This window comes from Tupaia chinensis, unplaced genomic scaffold (genome assembly GCF_000334495.1).
Source record: "Tupaia chinensis unplaced genomic scaffold, TupChi_1.0 Scaffold144952_1, whole genome shotgun sequence".
Lineage (NCBI taxonomy): Eukaryota > Metazoa > Chordata > Mammalia > Scandentia > Tupaiidae > Tupaia > Tupaia belangeri.
Genome location: NW_006204812.1, coordinates 5,424,643 through 5,434,422, shown reverse-complemented (window position 1 = coordinate 5,434,422; position 9,780 = coordinate 5,424,643). Strand labels below are relative to the sequence as shown.

The 9,780-nt window shown below is 37.5% G+C and overlaps 1 pseudogene; it reads right to left on the bottom strand.

The window, feature by feature from the left end:
* Positions 1–3,932: 3,932 nt before the first annotated feature.
* LOC102473696 (KRR1 small subunit processome component homolog) overlaps positions 3,933–9,780 on the bottom strand; it is a 14,284-nt pseudogene continuing 8,436 nt past the window's right edge.

The following is a 9,780-nucleotide window of genomic DNA, read 5'->3' as shown; positions in this document are numbered from 1 at the left end:
GAAAGAGGCTGATCACCTGAGGTTTACCGTTTGGCAGGCAACCTAGGAGGATAAAATCTATAGACAGTAGAAAGTATGTGCTTGGGCTGCAAGAGGCAGATCTGGGGTATAAGAAAGGATTTGTGTGTTACCTGTTGTAAGAGAACCGGATGAGCAAGAGTGATGAAAAATATGGATCCCTGGGCTCCGGAAGGTACTTAGTGGCTGTCTGTATGATGCTGATGAAAGGCATGTCAACGAGTTAAGTAAAGAGGGCCTGAAATGCTGAGAATACTAAGAATATATGGACTCATGTGACCTGGGCTAAGGCAAGGGCAGGTGGGGTGGAGAGATGGGCAGGGACCAAGTCAGGGTAGGTCTTTCAGCTGAAGGAACTGCTAATTAAAACTCCATTGCTTAAGTGTTCGGGAAAAAAAATGAAAGAGGGAGAATTGTCAGAGGAGAGCACATATAGCCTTGCAATAAACTTCCTTCATTACTCTTTAATTCTCCAATGTTCATAAGGATTCCCCCTCTATTTTACAGCTTTAAGAAATCTACTCCTTCCCAAAGTTTCTACAGGAATTACAAACATAAAAATGTAATTTCTGCACAATTGGTCTAGTACATCTTAAAATAAGGTTATTTTTTTATTTCACTGGTTAAATATTGTATTGGGATATCAGAAAAGTCTTGATGTGTTTTTCTACTCAAAAGGCATTGTGACTTTTCCAACTCCCTAATATGTTGTGTTCCCATTCAGCCATCAAACATCTTTGGGAAACATACATCAAACATTGCATAGTAGGGACTTACAGCTCATCTGGTTTTCACCTTCTAACTCCTGAGCTTGTTGCTTGCTTCTCCACTTTCAGTCTTTCTGCCATATGAGAAATAGTGCCAGCATCCTTGTTCTAGCATTGACTTTGTCCTCTTCTTTTTCTCCATCCATTTCAGTGGCAGGATGTTCAGTGGAAGGAACAGTACATATGAGAACTGAAATCAGAAAGGAGCAATTCACAAACTTTCCTCAGTTTCAATAATGGGGTTGTGAACACAGAAGGTACTCAGTAGATTTCCTTTGGTTTGAATGTAGTGACCCAAGTCAAAAAGAATTAATATCAGTTCCCAGAATGAAAAACTAGGTAAAGCAGACCTAAGAAAAGAAGTCTTTACTGATGATGAGAAAAAATTCATAAATTAGACAGAGCTCCTTCTCTTAACTACCAGCTTCATCACTGGCCTAGAAAAACACACCATGAAGACAAAGATAATAGCCCCTAAATGAGAAAAAAAATATGAGAATACTAGATACCATTAAATGTCCAAACATCCAGATAATTGATATCCCAGAAGGTGAAGAGACTAATAAGGGCATCAATAATCTATTCCATGAATTCCTGGAAGAAAACTTGCCAAACCTAGAGAGGCATTCAAAGATCCAGTTCCAAGAAATACAAAGGACCCCAAATAGAATCAACCCAAGAAGATCTTCTCCAATGCACATCATAGCCAGATTGACCAAAACCACAGACAGAAAAGATACTAAAATTGGCAAAAGAGAAACATCAAGTTACCTACAAAGGATATCCCATCAGGCTAACAGCTGACTTCTCATTGGAAACAATGAGCATAAAGAAAGAATGGGAAAATGTATTCAAAGCGTTAAAGGAAAAGCAATTTCAACCAAGAATGCAGTACTTGGGAAGTTTATCCTCAATGGGCAGAAAAGACAAGAACATTCTCAGATAAACAAAACCTAAAGGAATTTACCAACACGATACCAGCTCTCCAAGAATTTTTGAAGGGAGTACAATACCAGGAAAACTAAATACAGACACACAGAAATAAGAGTTCAATAGCAACTAAGAAAATGGAAGGGACAAGTCTGGAGTCGAATGTTATGTTCTAGAATTTAAACAGGAAGATCGAACCTCAACAGAAGATAGATTAAGTACATGAGACTGAACTGGTTAAATACTTTTGACTAAAACATTGCTGATTTTCCTCTAGGTTTTAAGGATTTTTGTCCTGTCCAGAGATGCTGATAGGATCATATACCTAGTATGTGAACAGCATCCTGACCTGTTTCCAGGCTTTAAGTTTTAACCAAAGCTCTCTTAGCATTTTTGAAATTTAGATTTATTAAAGCTAAAACTGCTTTTCTTGAAATTAAAAAATATATTAAAAAATACTGATTTGATGACCACAGTAAGCTATATAGCATCAGCTAGCTGCTACTTTATAGTATGTTCATTCTACTCAGAGCTTCACACCTAAAGTCAGAGATGTGTTCATATATATATATATCAGCTGAACTTGCTATTGAAAGTAGTTAGATTAATTAAGATATTTTGTGAATCAATAAAATGGGTGAAAAGGAGGAATGGAAAACAACTGTAGACACCAGAGACAGTGTGGGTGGAGGGTGGAAAATGGCAGAGGGTGAGAAATGGGGGAAAAATACACACAGACACACACACACACACACACACATATATATATATGAAACAAGAAATGGAAAATTATTTGTTGATGATAACATGTATGATTAAGGCACTATGCAGTGTATTCTGGATGGGAAATCATATGTCGTGTGCTGCAATGCTACTCAGTGAGTGAATGTAAAATAAATTTTAAAAAAAGAATAATAAAAAAAAATTTTAAAGAATTCTAAGAAGTTGCTCCTTTCCTTGAACCTCCAACCTCGGACCTACATGATTAAAAAGATTCCTGTATTTCACTGGATGAGCAGGTTAGGAAGGTTGCTAACGGGATGCAAATAGAAATCACCATAGCTGAGGATGTCTTCCAGACCACCTTTCCCTTCCTTTTGCCGATGTTCAGATACTCCTGCAGGTTTGCTTTTGAAACACTGAATCCAATTCTGTTGAAAAGTCACTTTGCCTGAATTTAGTGTTGGCTTCAGAAGAGTCCATTGAAAGAAAAGAATGATTTGTCTCTTTATCATACTGGAGACGGGGATGGAGGAACAGCCCTCAAGAGAAAAGGACCCATTGGGCAATTAATACTCTCTATCCTCCAATCTATACCTATAGTCCTTCTGAGAAGTCAGACACTCTATTTTCCTTTAGCCATCACTGTGCTCAACCATAATATGCTTCCTTCAAATCTGCTCTTTTCCATTTGTGCATGTATATCACATACAGACCTCATATCAGAATGTCAAACTCATGCTTTCATTCATCCTCACAATTCTTCATTTATTAAGTGTATTCTATGTGCCTTGCATAGTGCAAAATGCTTTATGATGCATCATTTAGTAATTATATCTATGGCTATTAGATGACCATTACTATCTCCATTTTACTACTGAGGACACTTAAACACAGAAGTTATCACTTACTCAAGATCACACAGTTAATAAGTAATAAAGCTAGGTTAGAATTCCTACTTTCTGAAGCAAAAACCAATGTTCTTTTCATTGCACATTTCATTTTTTAAGTGCATAGTACTTTAAAAATATTATGACTGGGACCAGCTGTTGGTGTAATGGCTAGGTTGCTGGACTCCCATGTAGTGAACTGTGGCTCGAGTCCCAGACCCGAGGGCTTAAACTCACACCTGGTGTGTGTGCATGCGTGCCCAAGATCCCTAGAGAATGGAGGAGAAGGGATTGCGGTGTGGCCATCCCCCCAGAGGTTATTTCTCACTTTCTGTCTCTCTGTCTCTCTCTGTCTTTCTGATGAGCACACGCACCCTATAGCAAAAACCTCTTCAAAAAGAAAATTAATAATTATTATGACTAATATTATGAATTAAAAGTCCTATGATATGAAAGGTGTCTATGGTTTTATATACTCCTTTTAATTTATTTTGCTACCTATAGTTATTTTTGGTGAGAGTAAATATGGGACTTTGTTGTTGTTTATTCTATTTTGTACTTTCAATTTACTCACTTGTTCTTGCAATGTTTCCAGGACTGTTTCTATTTAGACATCCATAGTAAGGTAACTTTCAAACCTTTCATCTGTTTGCAACCCCTCCTCAATATGAGCACTACCAGTTCCTTCCTCCAACTGCAGTTCACAGGACAGGTTTTCAACCTTGGTGGTGGTAATCCTTGTGTATTGGGGATTATAGGGATATAGGTCATTTTTAAGTTCTAAATAACACAAATCTGGAATGTAGTGAAAATGGAATCTACATTTATATCCAACACTCATCTGCCATGGTTATTTTTCAACACTTGGAAAAGAATTGAGTTCCCAACAAATTAAGACAATGTTATACAGGTGACATGTTTAGGTTTTTGCTTCAATCAGTTTTGACATAAATCTGGGAATAAGTGGCTATTCCCTAGCCCAATGATCTGGCCTATAATTTAGCAGGTTTGAGACACGTACAGTTTAGGCTGAAAAATCCAGAGTGTCCAATAAAAACAAGAGTTTCAAACGGAAGACACTGACACAGAGTAGTGTGAAAACATGCTCTTTTCCAATAAAGACAGCTGAAAGAATTCCCCTTTTTGTTACATTGAGGAAAAGTAATGACACATTTGGCCTCAATACGAATGGTGAAAAAAAAATGGTGATTTTTTTTTTCACCCTCTGGTATTTTTTCCTTCCAAACAGTAACCAATAAAGACAGCTGAAAGAATTCCCCTTTTTGTTACATTGAGGAAAAGTAATGACACATTTGGCCTCACAATGAATTTATGAAAATGGTGATTTTTTTTTCACCCTCTGGTACTTTTTCCTCCTAAACAGTAAAAACATATTCAGTGTCATTTTCTAGAAACAAATGCTAGCATTTCACAACAGGTGAACTTTGGGAAGCTGATAGGGCAATGGGAGAGAGTGATCTGCTGAAGAACAAAGCTGTGAGTTCCTTCTTGGTGTTCACACTAGAAATTTCTTCAGTCCAGGTTATTCTTCTAGGTTGTTTCTGCCTGCTGTGAATTAAATCAGAAAGATCTTTTCATAACATGTGGCATTTCACCTTGTTGCTATTTCTCCATGGAAAAGTCTTGCCCATCTGTTTTGAGGCAGCTTGGCATTGGAATCTGATTCCTCTTGGACATTTTAGGAGAAAAATAGTCATCAATGCACATTAATCTCAACTAAACCTGCTGGTTGACACACACAACGAGCGCCCACTGCATGACTGCAAGTGTCCTCACCAGGCAGTTGTCTCCACTCTGTGAGCCCCCTCTTCCTTGCATGCCCCAAGCTCCCTATCCTGCTGCTGGGATAAGATCCCCTGGCTTGTTTGCATATTTTAGCTCAGGCTCCTGTTTAGCATTTGTTTTTCTTGGCATTGCAAAGCATTATGTTCATTTTTATTACACCCTTGACAGACCAAATCCTAGTGCCAGTAGGCCACAATGAAACAAACATTTACAATTTATAGAAGAAATTTAGATTATATTTTCCATGGAGCCTAGAAGTTTCATCACCTGGTAAAATAATGGGAGCAGGATAGTGGGCTTTCAATGCACTTATATGACCTCACGATCTCGTCCGATATTGGAAGCTCTCTGTCTCTGTACACATATGCAACCCTAATTAACTCTGTTGTTGATGCTTGTTAACTTTCATAATACAGCCACACGCCTAGCTGCTAAACTTTTTAACATTGAAAAAATGAGTTTTATCTTTGAACAGTCATGAAAGACTCAGTCATTTAAGTTCTTTATATAAAATATAGCTAGCTCTAGAGGCTGGCTCTTCCCAATTTCCTCTTTTCTGATAGAAACATCTTCCCTAAAGACTTAAGACTCTGAGGGATCCTTGGGTTCAGCTGTACATATTGACTCTCATCAAAATATCTTAACTGTGTTCTAGTCCATTTTGTTGCTAACAGAAAATACCACTTGATATAACTATAAAATATCTTCAAAAGATAATACCACATTTCTTTGTGTCATTAATGTTTTGCCTCTCTATTTTTCTTCTAAATGTCCTTCCCCAGACCCCTACTCTTTCACACACACACTGTATTTGGTATTTACATCCATTTACTATGTTTCTATATCCTTTAGTCAATCAGTCTCAGACATAGAGTGCAGACACTTGGTATATATTAAGTGGAGATGTACAGTGTCTCTCCTTCATAGCCTGGCTTGCTTCACTCAGCAGCAAATCTTCCATATTCTTCCACTTTCTGTCAAAAGCCAGAGGTTTTGTTTTGTTTTTTGTTTTTTGTTTGTTTGTTTGTTTGTTTATGACTGGATAGTATTCCATAGAGTATACGTGCCCCAGTTTTTCTGTTTGTGGGCTTTTATAATTTAATGAGCCAATTCCTTACAATAAATCACCTATTATAAATATACATTCTATTTGTTCTGTTTCTCTGGAAAACTCTGTTAATGTGATATTCATCACTGTGTAAAAAGTTACACCAAAACTCAAAGACAGTGCATATTGGTTAGCTCATAGCTTCTATGGTTCAGAAATATGGACACAGTGTATTGATGTCTTTTGTTTTAGTTTCCCATAGGCAAAAATCAAAGTGTCTCCATGGCTGTGCTTTCATCTGAAGGCTTGTATGGAGCAGGGTCTGCTTTCAAGCTCAGCTACTGGTTGTTGTCAGAATACAGTTGCTTATGCAGTATTGCAATGAGGAACTCAGTTATTCACTGGCTATTGGCACAGGCTCTCTTCTGTTCTTAGGCACCTGGTTCCTTCCATGAAGTAGGTCATGACATGGAGCTTGGTTCACTGGAGCAAGTTTATAAGAAGAGATAGACGCTTAGCAAAGAGGAAGTCATGGGCTTTTATTACCTCATCATGAAAAGACATTCCATCACATCTGCCATATTCTGTTTGTTAGAAGCAAGTCACTAAGTTCAGCTTATCCATAAGGAGAGGAGAAGTCACAGGACATTTGTACCAGGAGGGAGAGATCACTGGGAGTCACTTCAGAAGGTGCCTGTCTCACCCATCCAACCTGACTTCCATGTTTTTCCACATGAACACTCAATACAGCCTTGAAAACTCTTATCTGGCACCCAACATGACTCTGTACCTTTGCCAGACTGTATTCCTAACTTCAGGGCTCTTCCTTGTTTCTGCTTCTGGAAAATGCTAGTCACAACTATGAATATATGTATTTCAAAAGATACAGTTATCTCACATATATAACCCTTCAACTTAAATTTAAAGGGAAAAAATGTATGTATATCCAGAGTCATGCTATGCAACCTCAGGAGATTTGTGGGTTCAGTTGGAACAAGGAGTCACCAGTGTCACAAGAATAAATGCACCTAACTTTATCAGGAATGTGGACAGTTTGCTGCTAGGCATTCAGGTCTTCTGGACAATCTGGAACCAGAACAATGGCCATTCTTATCAAATTTCCATTGCTAAAACCATAGCAGTGAAAACACAGTTTAATTTAATTTGAAGGGAAACATTCTCATCCCTCAAGAAGATGACTGGTTTTAGATTCTGTGTTCTGTTTCAGGGAGGCATTTTTGTTTTCTTATTTTCTTTCTTTTTTCTATTCCATGGAGGCCAGTTTCATTTCAAAGGGGGTAGTATTTACGGTTGGTGTTCTGTTTTGTAAGGGATTTGCATACCACCTCATCACGAAGGTATTTATCTTTCTGAGTAAAGCAAAAAAAAAAAAATGATACTAAGTTATGCTTGCCAAACAAAACTTAAAAATCCAAGTGAAGGGTCAGACTATATGATTGCTATAATCCACAGGTCTTGCTTAGTCCAAGCGAGAGAGGCAGAGAGACAGTGACAGGGCAGTCAGTTTTCACATTCCCACTCATAGGCTTCTAGAATGAGTCCAGGGAATTAACAGTTTAGTATGGTGCAGTTAATGTCACTACTATTATTCACAACATCTCCCTTCCTTGCCTTTTTTCAAGCTTATCAACTGGTCAACTATTTCTTCTTTATTCCAGATGGACAGTTAGTATTTTAAAAATAGCATTATCTGTAACTTTAATTAACAGGCTTAAATTCCAGATTCTAAATTAAAAGAAAGAGGAAATGGCACATGAGTGTGCATGTACACACATGCACAGATAGCTTTTCAACACAAATGCAGAAAGGTATGTGCAGGGGAATGAGGAGGATTCATTGACACAGACAGCATTAAGAAAGTCACTGAGATGGTTTCTTTGGCTCCAGCAAAGTTTGAGATTAATTTTTTTTGGCAAGAATTAGGTCTTTGGGGATGCAAAGAAAACAATATGATAGCTACAAAAAGAATTAACTCTTCCATTGCTTTGAAAGCTTTTGTGAGTGGTGAGCTTATGTGGTGCATCCCAGAGGGCAACTACAGATGTGAGGAACCAGTGGAGAAACACTCTGTGTTAAGTAACCAGTGCTAAGCGAGGCCCCACAATGACCGTCTGCAGCAGGGACATTCATTCTTCATATTTTATTTCTCACTTTCCTATCCACAACTTGAAAACCTCTCGAATTTGGGATAATGAAGCCAACTGGATAACCACAGCAGTGTGAAAAAAGTTGGTGACGGTCTGATGTAAATAGATGTGTCAAAAAATCAGTTTGTCTTAGTTTTAAAGCCTTGCTTGTTCTAGTACCATTGCAATTTATATAATTCCAGTGTTCAACCAAGAAGCAGTTCTGCATGTAATCTTGTCTTAGCATTAGCTGCTAACAGATTGTTAAGGGTAAATTAAGAAGTCTATAGCTGTAAAGTCGGTTGGTACAATAAGTGAAACACAAACTTCCTATCTCTACTCTTAAACAGTGACCTTACACAAACCAGGTCATCACATTTTCCTATTTTATGTCTTTGTCTTTTTCTCCTAAGAGAATTATAAAAATGTGATTAGAATACTAAAAGGAATAAATGGGAGTCATTGTTTTGAGAAGTTATAAGTGGTTCCTAATATATTAGTTGTTGGCAAAGAGTTGTAGTAGTGGTCACAAAAGATAATAGCCAAAGAATGCTTAGTAGATTAATCCCTATAAATGTTCCTAGGGTCTTTGAGAAGCCTTGGGAATCTACTCAACCCCAGATAAAACATCCATGGTGGGAAAGTGCTATTCAAAGAACTAGGATCAAATTATGGCAGTAGATGTCAGTGATCTGTGAGAAAGGTATACACTTGTAACTACTTGTTTTCATTTTCATGAAATGTGGTTATGGGACCATCAGTTAGTGTGATGGCTATGTCGCTGGACTCCCGTGTAGTCAGCTGCGGTTCGAGTCCTGGACCCGGCGGCTTAAACTCACACCGGGCATGTGTGCGTGTGTGCCCAAGATTCCGAGAGGAGAACGGAGTAGAAGGGATTGTGGCATGGCCATCCCCCCTGGGGGGTGATTTCTCGCTTTCTGTCTCTCTGTCTCTCTCTCTCTCTGTCTGGCAAGTGCAAAAACCTCTCAAAAAAAATTAAAATTAAAAAATTTTTAAAAAGAAATGTGGTTATAACATCATTCTTCTTTTATTAGTATGTTTTTCCTAATAAAATCATTTTTAGTTAGAACAAAAAGAGGTCTGTAGCAGGTTATACTCAACCCAATGGTGGGAGGGTAGATTGTATTAAAATTCAACAGCAAATTGTTTTTATTTTTTTTACGCTGAAAAATATGCATTTATTTTCCTCAAAACCAAATGCCAAAACATATTTAAAGACTAATAAATGGCATCAGACATTGGATTTAACAGATAATAGTCACGCTGTAAAAATCTACATATAAAAAAATCTAAAAAATCACTCCTAAATTCATGCTAGGGCAAAAATCTATCTAGAACCGATTAGCTGTAATTAATGTACACAAGGTGTAATTTGTACACAGAGAGATTTCTGTGTACAAATTTGTATATTTTTTTCAAAAAAATATAAAATA